At 37.1% G+C, this 19,534-nt stretch overlaps 1 long non-coding RNA gene across 1 annotated transcript in view; it reads right to left on the bottom strand.

Annotated features, from left to right (window-relative positions):
- LOC131198639 (uncharacterized) overlaps window positions 1–19,534 on the bottom strand; it is a 51,361-nt gene that overhangs the window by 13,463 nt on the left and 18,364 nt on the right. The window lies entirely within an intron of this gene.

The raw sequence follows: 19,534 nt of genomic DNA, 5'->3' as shown, positions 1-19,534 counted from the left end.
ATTCAATATCTTTCAATGCCAATACTATCATGGGATCCATTCTCTGGGTGAAAGAGTAACTTAGAATTTAAATATAATAAAAATATTTTGCATTATGTCAGTAATATATCAGAAGGAGAATTCATTTCTGCATATTTTGTCATCTGTTTAGATTATCTCAGTTCTTCCCTTTCCACTTTAGTCAAAAAAGCAGCTGGGTGACCTTGGACTAGTTACTTTTTCCCAGCCCTTGTAAGAAAGCAAGGGCAAACCACTTTCAAAAATCTTGCCAAGAACAGTTGAGGGACATTTTGAGACAGTCCACCTGGAATCCGCATGACTTAAAGTTGACTCAAAGGCCTTTGAGTTTGGTTATTTTCTTGCAGATGTTCTATTACCCAAATTAGGTAACATCATCAGTGCTGATGATGTTACCTAGTTTGGGTAATGAAATGTTTGCAAGAAAACTACCAAGCTTAGAGAGCACCAAGGATTCTTCTTTTTAATTGTCCTTACTTACTTCAGATAATTTTGTTTGTCCTCCACTTGAACCTTCTGGAAAGCCTTCTCAGGATGGTAAATATGTTTGATTGTCTGTGATTCAAACTATTCTACAGCTTAATTCATGTACAGCTCTATAGTTTAATCCATGTACAACTGAATCATTTGTGCTTGCTCAAGAGGCAATTTTAATGATTTTTCCCCTTCTGTTCAGGGTATGGTTATTATATATGCATGCACACACACATTTTTAACTTAATGGTTTTGAAAAATTGAAGTGTTTATTTTGCTAACTAGGCAACTCTGTCTTTTCTAGAGTGGACTTAAAAACAAAAAACCCTCTCTGTTCTGCCAAATGGCTCTTGTACCAACCTGCAGGGTTTCAAAGGCTACTTGTAGGACTTGTTTCATGTAAATTAATATAAATGTGCCTGCTGATGGCATTGAAGTACATAATTTTTCCAGCTTATAACTGTAAATTATAAATGAAGTAGTTTTTTCCCCCAGTAAAATCTTCATTTCTAATTGCAAAATGAGATTTTGCAAGTGGATCTGTTCTCATCTGCATCCAGCACACGAATCACAGCTCAGATATATTGTGCAGGAGGAGTCCTCAGAGATTTTTAAGGCTGAAAGAGAGTACAGATACGTGGCATAATTCAGTAGCTTTCCTGAGGCTGTGGGCAATGGAATCTACAGATTTACCTAAATTGAACTGAATGAAGCTGAGGAAGATTCCATATCTATACTCTAAAGTTCTAACACATCTAACTTAATATGAGATTTCTAGTTCAATCAGTACATTTAACCCCTTATGGAGATTTACACAGTCCATCAAAAGCTGCATTGGAATTATAATCACAATAGCAATAGATTTCTATACCACAGCATAGAACTGCTTTGACAGCAGTCTAAGCAGTTTACAAAAACAGTATATTGCCCCTAATAATCTGGGTCCTCATTTACCAACCTTGGAAGGAGGGAAGGCTGAATCAGCCTTGACCCAGTCAAGACTTCTTGACTGTAAAGCAACTCCTGGCTGTGAGCAGAGTTAGCTCGTAGTATTGCACTCTAACCACTGTGCCACCATGGCTCTCAATAATAATGTAATGGAAATAGGAAGATTCATGGAAATAATTGTATTAAATTCAGTCAGTTTAAATTACATTTATATAAGTCAAATAGTAAATTAATTTTTGCCCAGCTCTGTTCATTTTGCTCTCTGAATAAAATTAAGACACCAAATATGAACCACAAGCTGGAAAACTTTACACAGTCCTCTTTTAGACTATATAAGTAAAAATAGTGATAAAGAAATGGCTGATAGAGAAGATGTAAGGAAGGTTATACATTTCACCTTGACATATAGACTGAAGGATTGTTCAGTTCCCGCATCTCCAAAATTCAGTATTTATCACCCACGAGCCATGGTAGTGCAGGGTTTAGAATGCAATATACCAGGCTAACTCTGCTAACTACCAACAGTTTGATCCTTGTTCAAGGTTGGCTCAGCCTTCCATCCTTTTGAGATGGGTAAAATGAAGATCCAGATTGTTGGAGACAATAAGCTTACTCTGTAAACCTAGAAGAACTATAAAGCACTATGAAGCAGTAAATAAGTCTAAATACTATTGCTATCACAGTTCCTTGTATAATTTTTTAACAAGAGCAATTGCATACAACATCTTGAATCTCCAAAGACCTATGCAAGGGTCCTCTTTGTAGACTTCAGCTCAGCATTCAACACCATCATTCCAGACACTCTTCTAAGCTAAACTAGCTTCAGGTACCTGAAGAGACTTGTAAGTGGATCACAAGCTTCCTAACAAACAGGAAGCAATAGGTGAAGCTAGGCAGAATCACATCAGATACCTGTACAATTAGCACAGGGGGCCCCCAAGGCTGTGTGCTCTCCCCACTTCTCTTCTCTCTGTATACCAATGACTGCATCTCTAATGAACAGCTAGCATCTAAAACATCATCTGCACCTCTATAACTGTCTGCTTTGGTTCTGCAACCCAACAAGACAGACACAGACTTCAGAGGATAATTAGAACTGCAGAAAAAAACAATTGCTACAAACCTGCCTTCCTTTGAGGACCTGTATACTGCACGAGTCCAAAAGAGGGCTGTGCAAATATTTACAGACCCCTCATATTCTGGACATAAACTGTTTCAACTCCTACCCTCAAAACGACGCTATAGAGCACTGCACACAAGAACAACTAGACACAAGAACAGTTTTTCCCCGAACGCCACCATCCTGCTAAACAAATAATTCCCTCAACACTGTCAAACTATTTACTAAATCTGCACTATCAATCTTCTCATCATTCCCACCATCCATCTCCTTCCACTTATGACTATAACTTTGTTGCTTATATCCTTACAATTTTTACTGTAATTGATTGTTTCCTGATTACTTAATTGTAGCCTATAACTATCATTAAGTATTGTATCATTAAATGTTAATGATACCCTATGGGTATCATTAAGTGTTGTAAGTGTTGTATCTTGATGAAGGTATCTTTTCTTTTATGTACACTGAGAGCATATGCACCAAGACAAATTGTGTGTCCAATCACACTTGGCCAATAAAAAATTCTATTCTGTTCTATATAGTCTTTTTTCAACGCTGCAAAAATAAATCTTAGAATTCTTCACTAACCAAACTATACATTAGCTGTTAATTATCAATGTATATCAACCTGACTTTCACACTTCATGAAAGTGTCAAGTTTTTTTAAATATATCAAATCATTATGAGTTTTCCATTTGCTCTCTGAAGGACTTACTGTATAAGGCTCCCGCATGTTTAGGACACCCACCCCACTTTTCTTACCTGAAATTCAGAAATCAAGCAAAAACTGTCTCAGGCGTGGGGGAAGTTCCTGTGCATAAGACAACAGCCCAGGGCGAAAGTGCTGGTGAAATGCAGAAGGTTTGGGGAGGGTGATGAAGCAAGCAGGCATTCTGCCTGCAGTGCCCATGCTGGTTGCCCCTTTCCAGCCAGAGCTGGAATGCCACCATGTTTAAGTGCTGGTAGATGACGGTCTTCTCTCTGGTGGGCAACTGGGCAACTGCTGGAGAGAGACTGGTGCTTTCAGCGCCTAGCATCCAGATGCCTTCGCTTTCTCCAAACATTTCTTTGTCTACCTGATTTCCAGCTCTGTCAGCTCTGTTTTTCCATCGTGTTTGTCACCATCGTGTGCAGGGAAAGAAGTTGTGGGACTAAAAAAAAAAAGTTAAATCAATCAATTCCAACTTTGGCAGTTCTCTCTCCAGCAGTTGCCCAAGCCAACCAGAGGGAAGGCTGGCATCTACCGGCACTTAAACATGGTGGCATTTCAGCTCTGGCTGGAAAGAAGGGCCAGGATAGCTCAGGCTGTAAAGAAGACTGTTATTAGAACACAGCAGCCTGCAATTACTGCAGGTTCAAGCCCGGCCCAAGGTTGACTCAGCCTTCCATCCTTTATAAGGTAGGTAAAATGAGAACCCAGATTGTTGGGGGGGCAATAAGTTGACTTTGTAAATATACAAATAGAATGAGACTATTGCCTTATACACTGTAAGCCGCCCTGAGTCTTCGGAGAAGGGCGGGATATAAATGTAAATTAAAAAAAAAAAAAGGGGGTAGCTGGCATGGACGTTGTAGGCAGGACATGGCGAGAAATGCGACAAAGAAATGCAATGGAGCTGGAAATCAGATAGGCAAAGAAATGCTTGGGGGAAATGAGGGCATCTGGGCATCTCACCACAGCGTAGTGCTGCAATGGAGAAATGGGCAACAGAGTTACTGGCATGAGGGAAGGGTCAGGCCATTTTCCCTCTTTCTTCTCACTGCTCTTCCTTCTTTCCTCGTGCCAGCTGCTCCATTTCCCATTTCTCCATTGCACACAGTGTCCAGGATCCACTTTGATAGCACAGCGATAATTTAACAACTGGTTCTTCCAGGGTCAGGTTGACCGTCATTTGAGGCTCGTCTGGCATTTGCAGCAGAGCTGGAGGATGGGATAGGCCACACGTTTTTCTCTCGGTCCCCTGCGTATAAGACACCTCTCCATTTTTAAGGAAATATTTTAAAGAAAAGAAATCATCTTATACATGGAAAAATACGGTAGTTGCTCTCTCAATTTTTGGAACGGATGACTTGATTTTAGCCTTCTTCGTCAGAATTATTTGCATTCTTCTAGCCTGCACTAATCTGCAAATCTGATTGTTTTTTCCTGCCTATCTCTTGTTTGTCTCTAGTTTGGCTCTTATTTTTTCCTATTCCCCCTGAACTGTGCCATTATCATTTCCCCCAGATTTTTCTCATACCACATTTCTTCTTGTTTTCTTCATTAGCCAGCATGTTCCCAGTTGTGGTGTGCTAGCTCTTCTGCCTTCTCCCAACTCCCTATTTTACTGGGCCATACCAGATTAATTTCAGAGTTTGTTAGTTGATTTTCTATGTTCTTCTTTTAATGGATAGTATCTATTGACAATCCGCAGCTGGCTTGAAAGTAGAGAAGAAAGGATAACATCTGCAATATATGCACAAATACATTATCAACTATGGCAGGGATCTCCAATCTTGGCAACTTTAAGACTTGTGGACTTCAACTCCCAGAGTTCCTCAGCCAGCAAAGTCCACAAGTCTTAAAGCTGCCAGGGTTGGAGATCCCCGGCCTATGGTATACCAACCTGCCCACAGCCTAGGAACAGTTAGAGATATTCCTCTTTATTTGGTAGAGTCCAAAAGATAGGAAAGAAAGAAAGAAAGAAGGAAAGAGAAAGAAAGAAAGAAAGAAAGAAAGAAAGAAAGAAAGAAAGAAAGAAAGAAAAAGAAAGAAAGAAAGGTTTTCTTGTTGAATACAGTTAAATTGTGGAAAGTTTTATCTTGGAAAACTAAACTGACATCCTGACTACTATCCCTGTGCCATTTGATGTACACATTATTTAGAAAAGCAGTTATTTTACAGGGATTGTGTATGTTGGGCCATGTTTTAATTTAGCTACTGTACCAGGCTGATTTACTAGCCTTCCACTCATTGTATGAATTGAATGAATGAATATTTTAATTTGTTAATTTGAATTATTATAATTATTATTATAGTTATCTATTTTAGTGTATACTATTGCTGGCCATCTGAATGTTACAGTATGGATTAATATAAAAAAAAATAGTAATAAACAAATTTACTTCTCAGGTTCTTGATTTGATTTGCAAATTAGGCCAAGTTAAATGTGTCACAATTCCTTTGCAAATCTGGAAAAAAGAATTTCCAGAAAGGCAGAACAACCCTCTTCTGTAACTCATTCCTATGAATGTAGCAAAGTTATTTCCATGATTATATAACTTCCTTTAAATGGTTGGTTTTAGAATTAATTACTTATGTTATTTATCTCCCATAATAATAACAAAACATTTGTAACCCTTTTTCCTCACTAATGATTTTTTTTTATCAAGCGCTCCCACAAGGAATATAGTAATTAGAAACTCCTTGGATCATTCCACCATGTCTGGCAGCAAGTACCCTGTAACTTCTCAGTCTTAGTGGGCCTTATAGCAAATGATGGGTGAGCTCCATATGAAAAGCTAGCCTTCTCCCGAATTAGCAAGAGACATCTGCAAATCATTGGCAAAATCAGAAAAGTACAAATTCACAACAGTTACACTCTCTCCCAAGCTGGATTTGATATTTCCTGTTTTTAAGGTTACCTTGGTATCTGACACATAGGCTGTTAAACAGCTGTGCCATATGATACTGATCAGACTGCTCTTTGATCAATTATCTTGTCATGATTAACCAATTTGGAGCTAATAGGGTAGAGGGGCATGATCTTTTTTTAAACCAACTATTTTCAAGGACAGTCTTTTCTTTGCTCTTAATGGAGAAACAAGACCCAGAAACCAATAGCAACTTTTATGAACTTGCTAATTGTAGGATTTCTATTATTGGGATGTTCTAACCAGCAGACACTCTTTCCTCTTAGACTAAATCTTATTAATATAATTATTAGTAATGAATTATTCTGTGTTTGATTAAATTGCTAGTCAATAAATAAAAAGCCATTTCATTTAATGGTGGCTGCCATATCCTACTTCTTAACCTTTATTTCGTACATTATGTAATTTGTTTCTTATCAATCACTACTCTTGTATTTATTTAATTTATTTATTAAACACATTTATGTAGTTGCCCAACTCACGCAGTGAGTCTTAGTGGTATGCAATGTTAAAAATTCACAATTTAACTCTTCCCCCTATGCCACCCCACAGCAACATAACTATTGAATCATAATGTTTCATTCTAAAATAAATGTGTGGTTATGTTTGTGCCGGCATTCCAAAATGAATCTCATATATAAATTTATCAAGCAAGAAGTTTTCTTTCAAAAACTTGTGGACAGACGTATAAATCAAAAAATGATAACAAGTAGCAAAATTCAAAAAGCAACAATCTTATCAATATAATTAAATTCAGCACACAAGAATTAAAGGCAACAAGAATTAAATATCAGGGAATAATAAACATATAACAGAAATAATAATACTTGAAATGACTACAGATTAATAACAATTAAAAAATATATGGATGAAATAATAGAAACCTCATAAGGCATACATTATTTATTAATGGCCATTATATATGAAAATTTGATGTTGTGGGAATTTATATCTTTTGTATCAAAGTCTGCTAAACTGAGGTTAACCTGGAACTAAATCAGCTTTTTCCAATTTGGCACTTTTGGTCTGGGGTAATAAGTATATTTAACATTATCATGCAGCAGTCATAGATGTTAGAAAATTTATTACACTCAGAAAAAAGATGTTGCTTTTTTACAAATCATCTCATTAAATGATTTTTTTTTTCATTAAATGCATCTTTTTTCAGACTTAGCTATCAGGGAAATATTGACTTTGTGTCTACGAAAATATAGAATAAAGTGATTTCTTCAAAATTATTTTAAAAGAATAAGCGTAATAGGTATACAGAAGATATAAATATAACTAATAGAGATAATAAAGAAGGAGCCCAAGCAAAACACTATTTCTTGTATTTATTTCATTGGTAGACTGCATTTAAAAAAAACTCATTCGCTACAATTTTTACCAATAAAACAAGTAAACATTTTTCAAGCACAATAGATATCATTTGGAATTCATTTAATTCCAACAGATCAACATTCCCCCCCCCCCAATTTTTTGTTCCAAATGTAATCAAATATTTTGCTATTAGAAAATGTCAGTTTCATCTAATGCTTTACCTGCTTTCATGATAGTGTTATACCAATTTTTTTAGGACAGTGTTATACCAATTCTTTTAGAAGCTGAATATTCTTTATTACCCATTTTATTACCTAAGTTTAAAAGAATTAATGTAGGTGGTTAAAAGGGGGGAGGGGGAGGGGGGAGAAGGTAGACAGGGAAAGTGAGAAGAGGGGGAGAAGATGGACAGGGAAATGAGGGGCTAAAGAATCCAAGCAAATTTTCTGCCCGACTGACTTTTGTTAACCTTGCTTAACATTTTACTCAGGAGACCATAGACAGGCATAAGCAATTCTGTCAAATTTGATTTGTCATTTTTCAAACATAAAGTTCACATGTCCTGTATCACTTTGTAATTTTTGTTTAAAAGGTCCATATTTCCATGTACATTTTTTCCTTAACCCTTAAATTCATCTTTTTGCAACAAAAAATAAATTATTTCTTAAAATATGTACTTTTGTGTACATATTTTTAATCTGAAGTAATTTGAACAATTATATTTTGATACACAATTGTATATAGCTCATGTGGGGAACTGAGAAGTATTATTTTAGTTATGTTCTCTCCTTTGATTTCCTTGTTTCAGCTCTGTCAAAATTTTTTACTCCTAATGATTTCCTTTAAAACGAAGTGATGAGATCAACTAGAAAGCAATGTAGCTTTCTAGAAAAATACAGATTTAGCAGCAAAAGGTTACCAAATTCAATCTCTTAAAACCTTGAAAAGAACTAGGAGATACTCCTATAGGATACTCAGAATAACCCCTATTAATTCACTATAAGCAATTATCAGTTGAGTAAGATAATAAGTCAAGATTTATTTAGACAAATAAGTCTAAAACAATTAAGAAAGTTTTTCCACTTAACATTATCACATTACTAAATTGTTCTTTCTTCCCTTTTACCAGCAACACCTTGTTCAACAACAACTTTCAAATCATTTTCTTATCAATTTTACTCATCCACAATTTCATAGGTTAAATATGGATTATTCTAAACATATGCATAAGTAAAGGAGATGTATCCTCAAAATTTCATCTTTGTTCATTTGCTGCATGTTAGCTTATAAATGGCAGCCAAGTGTTCACACTTTCTTATGTAATACATCTAGAAGAGTGGAATTAAGAGAGAAAAATATTTACTTTGGGGTTCTGCTAAAAGAGGTGTATGTATATATATTCGTAGGTTTTCACGGGTATAGGTATGTAGGTGTTGGCATTTTTGAGTCTTTTCCCGTGTAAGGTTGAGAGTATCTTGGCGACGTTTCGATGAGATCTCACTCATCATCTTCAGGCTGGTGTCTTCGGCTTCCTGCTTCTTGAGCAAAGAGTGGTCAGAGCTGCCGTCTCTCTATAAATACTAGTGGGGAGGTGGGGAGTGTTGCTGTGAGTGGGTTGGTTGGCTGTGTGGTTGCATCTTGATTGGTAGATGGAGTGGGTGTTTGCAGATTGGTCGGCTGTTTCGTAGCATCCTGTGTGGATGTGGTCCTGGTCTTTTGTTCCTGAGCTTTGGTGTTGTGGCCTCTGAAGTTCTGTGATGTGATGTCTTGAGCAGATGGCTGTGATGACTCGGAGCCAAACCAGGGCCCGGGATGCTGCATCACAGCCATCTGCTGTCTCGTATCACCTCTTTCAGATCTGCCATAGTCATTCCGCTGTCATGCTTTATAGCGTTCAGCAATAAAGCACTCCCGACCTCGACCAATCTGCAAACACCCATTCCATCTACCAATCAAGATGCAACCACACAGCCAACCAACCCACTCACAGCAACACTCCCACCTCCCCACCAGTATTTATAGAGAGACGGCAGCTCCGACCACTCTTTGCTCGAGAAGCGCGAAGCCGAAGACACCAGCCTGAAGATGATGAGTGAGACCTCATCGAAACATCACCAAGATACTCTCAACCTTACATGGGAAAAGACCTGAAAATGCCAAGACCTACACACACACACACACACACACACACACACACACACACACACACACACACACACACTAAAATTTAAGAAACTTAATTTATATAATATTATAATATATAAATCATCTGTCTAGTTAATTATTTATATATTTATAATTGGATATAATTATAAACATCCAGCTTTGTGGGTTATAAAACTTAATTGTTATTTAAAATTCCAAAAAATCTACATAGTGGTAAAATGGTATATTCATAATTACAAAAATCCTTGTTAGTATATGTTGTGGCGTGTGCAATTTAATAACAATTTGGGCTATAAATTTGCATTCTTCCCCATTATTAGGATGAACGCAAGTTCACAAACCTGATTGTGAACTTTAGGCACTTCATTTGAACCAAAGCCTCCGGCAATGGGGCTAATTCTCTGGAATGTTACATTTGGCTCACTTTTTCATACAAAGAGAAACAGAAGTTAATAACAGTAATAAAACTGGCCCATGTGATTCATGAAATAATATTTGTTGCATATATGGCATCTTAAAAAAAATCTCAGAGATTTGGAGGCAGAATGTTCACTTGAATACCTGCCCTTCAGGTATCCTATATCAATATAATTTTTCTCCATTGTTATTTTTCCATTGAAATCAATAGTCTAAAAATCAAGACTGTGGGCCAAATTTTAAGTAATGAAACTCTCTTATTGCTATATTTTAATTGAAAAATTTTGTGCATTGTGTGAAAAATATGGATCAGCCTAAACATTTTTAAAATATAATTTATTTCACATATAATTGTCTCCCTTGGTGCTCATATTTTAAAAAAATTAACTTGAACAGTTCAGCAATATGATTACATTATGATTGCCTTATCCAGTTAATGGAACCTCATTGAAATTCTGTTTAATCTAAACAATTTCTTAGAGAAAATCTTTAAGAGCCGTGGTAACACGGTAATTAGAATGCCATATTGCAGCCTAATTCTGTCGACTGCTGACTGCCAGCAGTTCAACAGTTCGAATCTCAATGATAAAGGTTGACTCAGCCTTCCATCCTTCCAAGATCAGTAAAATGATTGTTGGGGGAATATGCTGACTCTGTAAACCTCTTAGAGAATGCTGTAAAGCACTGTGAAGCGGTATATAAAGCTAATTGTTGTTGCTATAAGTAATATCTAGATATTACTCTATTTTCTTCAGTCACTTTAAATTATATTTTTGTCTGGCAGGTAACTGGGTAATTTCTGTAACAACTTTGTAAGGATAAAGTTAAAACTAAGTACTGTAGTAGTCCTGAATCTGTCTTAGGTCTCTCTTTAGGAAAGGTAAAGCACATGCGTTCTAGTCTTTTCTGGCTCTAGGGGCAGTACTCATTTCTGTTTCAAAGCTGAAAAGCTAGCGGTGTCTGAAAATGTCTCCGTGGTCATGTAGCCGGCATGACTAAAAGCCAAAGTCGCATGGAACACTGTTACCTTCCCATCAAAGGTGGTCCCTATTTTTCTATTTTTGACATGCTTTCGAACTGCTAAGTTGGCAGAAGCTGGGACACGTAACGGGAGTTCCCCCTGTTACATGGCACTAGGAATTTGAACCGCTGAACTGCTGACCTTTCGATCGACAAGCTCAGTGTCTTAGCGACTGAGCCACCTTGTCCCTAATGCTCTCTTTAAATATCAATGATTAGTTGTCTCAATTGCAAAATTGCCAAACTTTAATTTTAGTTGACAAAATCGTATAGGATGTGGGGGAAGAATTAAAGCCCATTCTGCTAATAACATACTAACAGCTATTAAACATTTTAAATAAAGAAATTAGAGATCCTTTTAAAGATGATCTAGCAAATGATTTTCTACTCTGACTTAGCATCACCCACCCTCTTCCCCATTAGAAGTCCTCTGGCCAAAGACTTCAGTAAAAAGCAGCCCATTCAATCCACCACATATCCTATATGCACACCGCTTGCAGACAGTGTTGGCGGGGGGGGGGGGGGGCAGAGATCGACCGCGAGGCACCTCACATGTGGGGTGCCGCAGGGGTCGGTTCTCTCGCCCCTCCTGTTCAACATCTATATGAAACCGTTGGGGGAGATCATCCGTGGTTTTGGGGTGAGTTGCCAGCTGTACGCTGATGACACTCAACTGTACATTTCCACCCCGGATCACCCCAACGAAGCTGTCGACGTGATGTCCCGGTGCCTTGAAGCTGTTCGGGTCTGGATGGGGATGAACAGACTTCGACTCAACCCATCCAAGACGGAGTGGCTGTGGATGCCGGCGTCCCGGTACAGTCAGCTAGTTCCGTCGCTGACTGTGGGGGGCGAGTCACTGGCCCCCAGGGAGTTGGTTCGCAGCTTAGGCGTTCTCCTGGATGCACGGCTGTCATTGGAAGAACACTTGATGGCCGTTGCCAGGGGAGCTTTTTATCAGGTTCGCCTGATCCGCCAACTGCGTCTCTTCCTGGACCGGGATTTGTTATGCACGGTCACTCATGCCCTCGTTACCTCCCGCCTGGATTACTGCAATGCTCTCTACATGGGGCTCCCCTTGAAGAGCACCAGGAGACTTCAACTGGTACAGAATGCGGCTGTGTGGGGGATAGAGGGAGCGTCTCGGAGCTTCCATATAACATCTCTCCTATGCAAGCTGCACTGGTTGCCAGTGGTCTTCCGCGTGCAATTCAAGGTGTTGGTGATCACCTTTAAAGCGCTCCATGGCATAGGACCAGGTTACTTACGGGACCGCCTACTGCCGCCAATAGCCTCCCATCGACCTGTGCGCTACCACAGGGAGGGTCTCCTCGGGGTGCCATCAGCTAAACAATGTCGGCTGGCGGCCCCCAGGGGAAGAGCCTTCTCTGTTGGGGCACCTACCCTATGGAACGAACTGCCTCTGGGGCTACGCCTTCTTCCCGACCTCCGGGCCTTTAAGCGCGAGCTCAAGACTTTTTTGTTTCAACGAGCAGGGTTGGCCTAAGAGTAATTTTTAATTGAGTGGTTTTATTTCTTGTTATTTTAATATTCGGCCTTATGGTTTCAGATTTTTAAATTTCAAATATTGTGTTTTAATTTTTGTATATGTCTTTTTAACTTGGCTGTAAACCGCCCTGAGTCTTCGGAGAAGGGCAGTATAGAAATGTAAATAATAAATAAATAAATAAATATGTGGAGTTCCACCTTCCTAATAGCTCCCAATAACATATCGTGCATTTCACTGAGAAGACTATTCTCAGTGAGTTTTGGAGGGCAAAGAAATTAGTAGTCTCTGCAGCCCAATGTATGGATATAACCCTCTGTGTTTAAGAAAATATTTTACACAATTATATTATCTCTTTTTAGTTTAGCTCATAGCAACAGCCCATATTGTTTATAAATGACATGATAAAAATACACATCAATTGGACAATTTTTCAGGAAATTAAGTTTAGAATTTTATCTTAAGCAGTATATTAGTTTATTTAATCTTAAAAATATTATGTTTTTTCACAGGAAGAATAAAAAAGTGTAGGATTTGCCCCTATGACCTTGATCACTTTTAAGAGTGTGTCAGCTTCAAATTCATTCTTGGCAAATATTCTAAGGCTGTTTTTTAGCCTTCTTTGACTATAGAAGTTACTTTTTGCTGTACTAAATCTTTGTTTAGATATAAATAATCATTAGTATTTCTTTGTTAAATATAATCGTTCCTTTCTCCCTCCCTTCCTTCTTTGTGGTTGGGCGAACTCTAGTGGGAAGATGTAGTCCTGTGGATAACTAAATGCAAGCCATAAAGGCTTTAACATTTTATATTAAACTTGGAAGCTAATAGGAAGCAATGCAGGGCTTTTAAAACAGATACAATATGTGCATGATGGTTCAAATATGTAAACAAATATATTTATTTATTTTCCACATTTTTAAAGCACCAGCTACCTCAAAGAGGGGAATATTAAAAACAGTATATAAAAATACAAATTAAAAAATACACATACACAATTCATACTTCATTATTATTGTAACGTTTTCTGGGTCTTTCTAAGGTTTCATACTTAATATTATCCCAAGTGCAGATCTGAGCCAAATATGCACAATGATATAATAACATTCTCAAATGTTCCTTTGCCTACTTCATGATGATCAAGATAAGGTAGATCTAGGTAGGATAAGGTAGATGACATCATGAAATACTTTACATGTCATCGTTGTCAGCCATTCAGTCATGTCTAACCATCGGCCACTCTATGGATCAGCACTCTACATGCCCTCTGTCTTGTATCACCTCCTTCAGATCCGCCATAGTCATTCCACTGTCATTCTTTATAGTGTTCAGCAAGCGGGTACCAGGGCAGCCCCTTCTCCTTTTTCTGCTGATCCATCTCAGCATGATTGACTTTTCAAGTAAGTCAGCTCTCATGAACATGACCAAAGAATGATAGCTTCTGTTTAGCAATATTGGCTTCAAGTAATAATAATAATAATAATAATAATAATAATAATAATAATAATAATAATAATAATAACAACAACAACAACAACAACAACAACAACAACAACAGAGTTGGAAGGGATCTTGGAGGCCTTCTAGTCCAACCCCCTGCCCAGGCAGGAAACCCTACATCATCTCAGACAGATGGTTATCCAACATTTTCTTTAAAATTTCCAGTGTTGGAGTACTCACAACTTCTGCAGGCAAGTCGTTCCACTTATTAATTGTTCTGTCAGGAAATTTCTCCTTAGTTCTAAGTTGCTTCTTTCCTTGATCAGTTTCCACCCATTGCTTCTTGTTCTACCCTCAGGTGCTTTGGAGAACAGCCCGACTCCCACTTCTCTGTGGCAGCCCCTGAGATATTGGAACACTGCTATCATGTCTGCCCTAGTCCTTCTTTTCATTAAACTAGACATACCCAGTTCCTGCAATCGTTCTTCATATGTTTTAGCCTCCAGTCCCCTAATCATCTTTGTTGATATGGCATGGTTCAGTCTAGAGCTTCTAGAGTCTAGAATCTAGTTTATTATTTTTGCAGTCCATCTCCAGCACCACAGTTAAAAGATGTCCATCCTTTTATCTGTCTTTTTCAGAGTCCAAGTTTTATAAGCCATAAATAGCAATTGGAAAAATTATTATAGTAGCTAATCTTTGATTTTAAGGCTTCCAGATGTTATCATGGCACACATTGCAGTTCTTCCATGTGCTATACGCCTTCTGATCTCAGGACTGTAGTCACAATTTTGGTTGATTTTAGAGGCCATGAAGATAAGTTCCTTCACATGGCTTTTACTAAAATCTCGAGTTAGATGTCACTGGATGAGATAATAGTTACAACTGTGAAGATTTTAAAGGATGTTAGGATAATCAATAGGCATAAATTATCAGTGATAGCTACTATGGTACTACCAAGACCAGAGAACACATGCCTCTGAACACCAGACCCTGGGAATTAATTAAATAAGAAAAAGAGCATTTGAATTCATGTCTTATCAGAGATCTTCCTTGATGAGTCTGATTAGAAACTCAGAGCTGTATTAAAGGAACATTTATTTATTTATTTGTCAAACATGTACAAGATAGGTATAAGTATAAACATGGACATGAAGATAGGAAATGAGTACAAATAAATGGGGACTGTAGGACAGGGACGGTAGGCACGCTGGTGCATGCCCCCTTTACAGGGGTCCGTTTATGGACCTCTTAGGAATAGGGTGAGGTCCATGGTAGACAGTTTAAAGTTGAAGCTGTTGGGTTTGAGGATGTAACAACAGAGTCAGGTAGAGCATTCCAGATGTTGACCACTCTGTTGCTGAAGTTGTATTTTCTGCAATCGAGTTTGGAACAGTTTACCTTAAGTTTGTATTTATTGTTTGCTGGAGTATTATTGAGGCTGAAGCTTTGTCCAAATCTAGTATGTCCCTTCATAGAGAATTAGAAATTAGATCCACTAATACATATGAGAATGCATTCTAGAGAAATGGATTTAATACAAACAATTCCATGATTTGTGAAGAAGCTTGTCAGTTATGGAATAGAAGTGTTATTTGCTGTGAGATATGTTAATTATAATATCTATAATAGTGGTATATAAACATTACTTTTCGTTCCTTGGAAATATACCATAAAGTAAAACAACAGTAAAATTAAAATGAAATAAATGGACATTGCTGAATATCAATGATAAATTAGTTTGTTGGCTTTAATTAATTTCTCTTTCTATTCTTTAAATAATATTAAAATAAAATGTTTTTTCCCCATGTGCACTTTGGAATGCTTGTTGTATCCCTAATTCCAGACACCTCAGTTTTAATACAGTATATTTTCTACTAATTTAATTTAATCAGATAAAATAAAATAATATTTTATGAGATTTCATTTAAACTCAGTAAAGCCCATTTGTTGGCTGGGAATTCTGGGAGTTGATGTCCAAATGTCTTAAAATTGTCAAGGTTGAGAAACACTGATCTAAGGTAATGCTAATAGCCTTTTTTAAAAAAAATATCTCAAATAATTGTGATGAACTATGTAGTTGCACAATTTGTCATCATTAGACAATAGCAACTAGCATAAACTACTGTATATTTAACTGAGCCAGTTAGGGAATTGGAACTTAAAATCAAGAACCACAATCAACAATAGAATGTCAGGGAAAGGAGTAAAAATAGCAGAATGGGGTGGGTGGGAAGCAGGGGTAAAATGCTCCCGGTTTGGACCAGATCATATGATCCGGTAGTGATGGCGGCGGGTGGTTCAGAGAACCGGTAGCAAAAATCCCTCCCCTCCCATACCCAGCTAAGCTGCGTGATAATCAGTGGGGTTTTTTTTTACTTTTAAAATCATTTTTTCTTCAGCCAAAAAAATGCTTTTAAAAGTTAAAAAAAAGCCTCTGATGATCGCGTGGCTGAGCTGGGATTGTCAGAGCCTTTTACAACCTCAGCTGAAGAGGTAGTAAAAATGCTTTTAAAAGGCTCCGGCAATCCCAGCTGAGTTGCCTGATCGTCAGAAGCTTTTAAAAGCATTTTTTACAACCTTTTCGGCTGACGAGGCTGTAGAAAAAATGCTTTTAAAAGTAAAAAAAGGAGTTGGCCATGCCCATCCAGTCACATTCCCCCCCCCCACCAAGCCATGCCTACAAGACCTGTAGTAATGAATTTTACATTTCACCACTGGGGGGGAAGGGTTATATTGCCGATAGCAGCTCATTCCTACAGATTAGTATCATGGAGCATCTTGATTCTAGATCATTAGATAGAGAAATGTTGGGTTGGCACTTTTACCCTCTTTACAATATAAGTAAATTAAACAACAGGAAAAAGAGAATAATGCTGAAAGAACCAACAAAACATGCAAGTGCACGCACACACCCACCAAAAATCAGAAGACAACCTTTTAATTGATATTTAGAACAAGAGAATATTAAGTATGTGCCTGGAAAAGACAAAATGCATTGGATACAATCACATTAACAATCAAAGACAATTAGGCAATTCTGCTTCGGGATTTAAAATAATTACAGGAATAAAATGGAGTAAATTATCTCACCTTATCTTCAAGAAAAGGCAGGCTAATTATGCCTTTGCTAACATACTAATATTACTAACATCAATTGTGCTAACATTGTTAAGTGAATCTCTGAGTTATTTCATCAACTTTGACACAAATAAAACTCAAGTGTTGTAAGAAAGATTAAGCCAACATAAATATAATATTTATAACTCAATGTCAGTAAAAGTATTGTACTCAAGATTAGAGTCCGTTTTAATTGATATAGAATGCATTTTTTCCTATCTTTCTTCTTTGATATATATACATCAGTAAAAAAAGATAATTCATAATACTGGGTTCAAGGTCTGGGGGTAATGCTTGAAAAAAGGATGATGGTAAACAAAGAGAATGTGGAAAAATAAACTTTAAAGTATATATTGTTTTGGCAGAGATTCTGTGCCTGATAGAAAAATGCATTTGAGTACATTCTCATCTATTTCAGAGGTGAGCAACAGCAGACCCAAGCTCCAGACTCACTTCTATGGCCCCTGGGACTTGCTCAAACCGTAATTGCTGAAAATTGGTAGTGTGGTTTTTCAGTCTTTTGATGCAAGAAACAATTAGAATTCTTGTACAAGTCCTAAAATAGCATTGGTATACTTTAAAGAAACAAAGTCAGACACCCCACAAACCTGTAGAAACAATAATAAGAATCTTAACCTACCCTTCATGCTTCCTTCCAATATCCTCACGCTCCTCCAAATAGTAAAATGCAGTCAGCCATCTTCCATTAGAAAGGCTGACCAGTTTGTGGAGGGCAGTGGTCACTGAAGCATATGCAATACAAATTTGTAAATTGGTCTTTAGCAACTGTCCATCTACAGTGTGAGTAGCCTAATTAGCCATTTTTTTTCTTCCATTCATGGTCTATTCTTGGAGATTGCCTGGACAAGTTCCAGCAGTTTTTTTGGCAAGATTTTTCAGAAGTGGTTTGCCATTAAGTTCTTTTTAAGGCTGAGAGGAAGCGACCTGTTCAAAGTCCTCCGGATGGTTTTGTGTGTAAGACCGGATTAGAACTCATGATTTCCTAGCTTCTCGCCTGATGCCTTAACCACTATACCAAACTAGCTCTCTCAATTCATCATACAGACCAGCAAATTACAATCTTGCCAATATTGATGAAATGCGCTATACTGCATTCTGGTTTAATTATTACTGTAATTCATACTTCATGTCTATTTATACTTTATATAAATACTTCATATTCATATATATATTAGTGATAGTGAATATACATTTTCTTACAACATTTCTCTCCAGTAATCATTGCGTGGAAGCAAAAATTCTGTACCAAAAAGAGAGGTACCCTGATTTGTATCCACCTTGGTAATGATGGGGTTGTAGAAACAATGAATGGCAATACTGATTTCTGCTAGATGCCAGTTCTTTGTAATTATGGAATTGTTTAAATAAATTTATAGTTTGGCATTAGCTCTTGGGAATGCTTATGAATTAAATGTGGGGAAAATAAATGCAGGCGAGTAGGAAGAGGAATTAGCTTAGTAAACATGCTAAACTTCACAATTAAAAAGACTTGTACTTGTGGTTTATCGCTATATTTTTCTATTGGCTTGATGTTCATATTGGGGATTTATTCATAGCTCTCATAGCTTTGAGTCGGTAAAAATGAATGGGGCATATATCTGGATTATTGTGTAGAAAAATATTCCCCCCCTTCCCATTTTACTTCTGGGCTTCAAAAGATAAGTGTTATATTTGGTAAATTGATTACAACAAATAAATTAAAAGAATAATTACTTTTTCCTCAGCATATCTACTCTGTAAGTAAACCCTACCTGAAAAGAAATACAATTAGCTCTGAGAATCTCCTGTAGAGGGCACTATTGATATTAAGTAGGTATACAGTAAGATTAGAAAAGTCAGATGGAAAGGTTTATTATAAAAAGGACAAAAAACAGGTCTGTTACATTCATTCCATTCATTTATATACTTCTTTTACATTTCCAGGGTATCCAATATGCTTTCTAAATTGAAGTATTTCAGCTACAGTTTCAGCCATTTCTTCAATTAAGTGTTTCAGTTACATTTCCCCCCTAGTTACATGATTGGTGAGAGTTTATGGACCTTTTTGATGTTGGTCTTTCTTGGAAAACAGAATATTACCAACTGCTTTTCTATTTTAACCATAGATTTCTTCAGGTTTGCTGTAAATTCAGGGAGAAAAATCTCTTTTCCTTTTCTTTAGGCCAAGTCATTTTTAAATTTACAATAATCTCTTGTCATTAAAAATCAATTATTTATTGTAAACTTCCTTACTAAATTACTCAGTTTTTCAAAACTTCTTTTCTTTCTTCATTATTTAAGATTTAGTTTGCCAGATGGATAAAAGCTTTTTTTGCAATAAATAAATAAAA

This window comes from Ahaetulla prasina, chromosome 4 (genome assembly GCF_028640845.1).
Source record: "Ahaetulla prasina isolate Xishuangbanna chromosome 4, ASM2864084v1, whole genome shotgun sequence".
NCBI lineage: Eukaryota > Metazoa > Chordata > Lepidosauria > Squamata > Colubridae > Ahaetulla > Ahaetulla prasina.
This window is presented reverse-complemented; position numbering and strand designations above follow the sequence as displayed.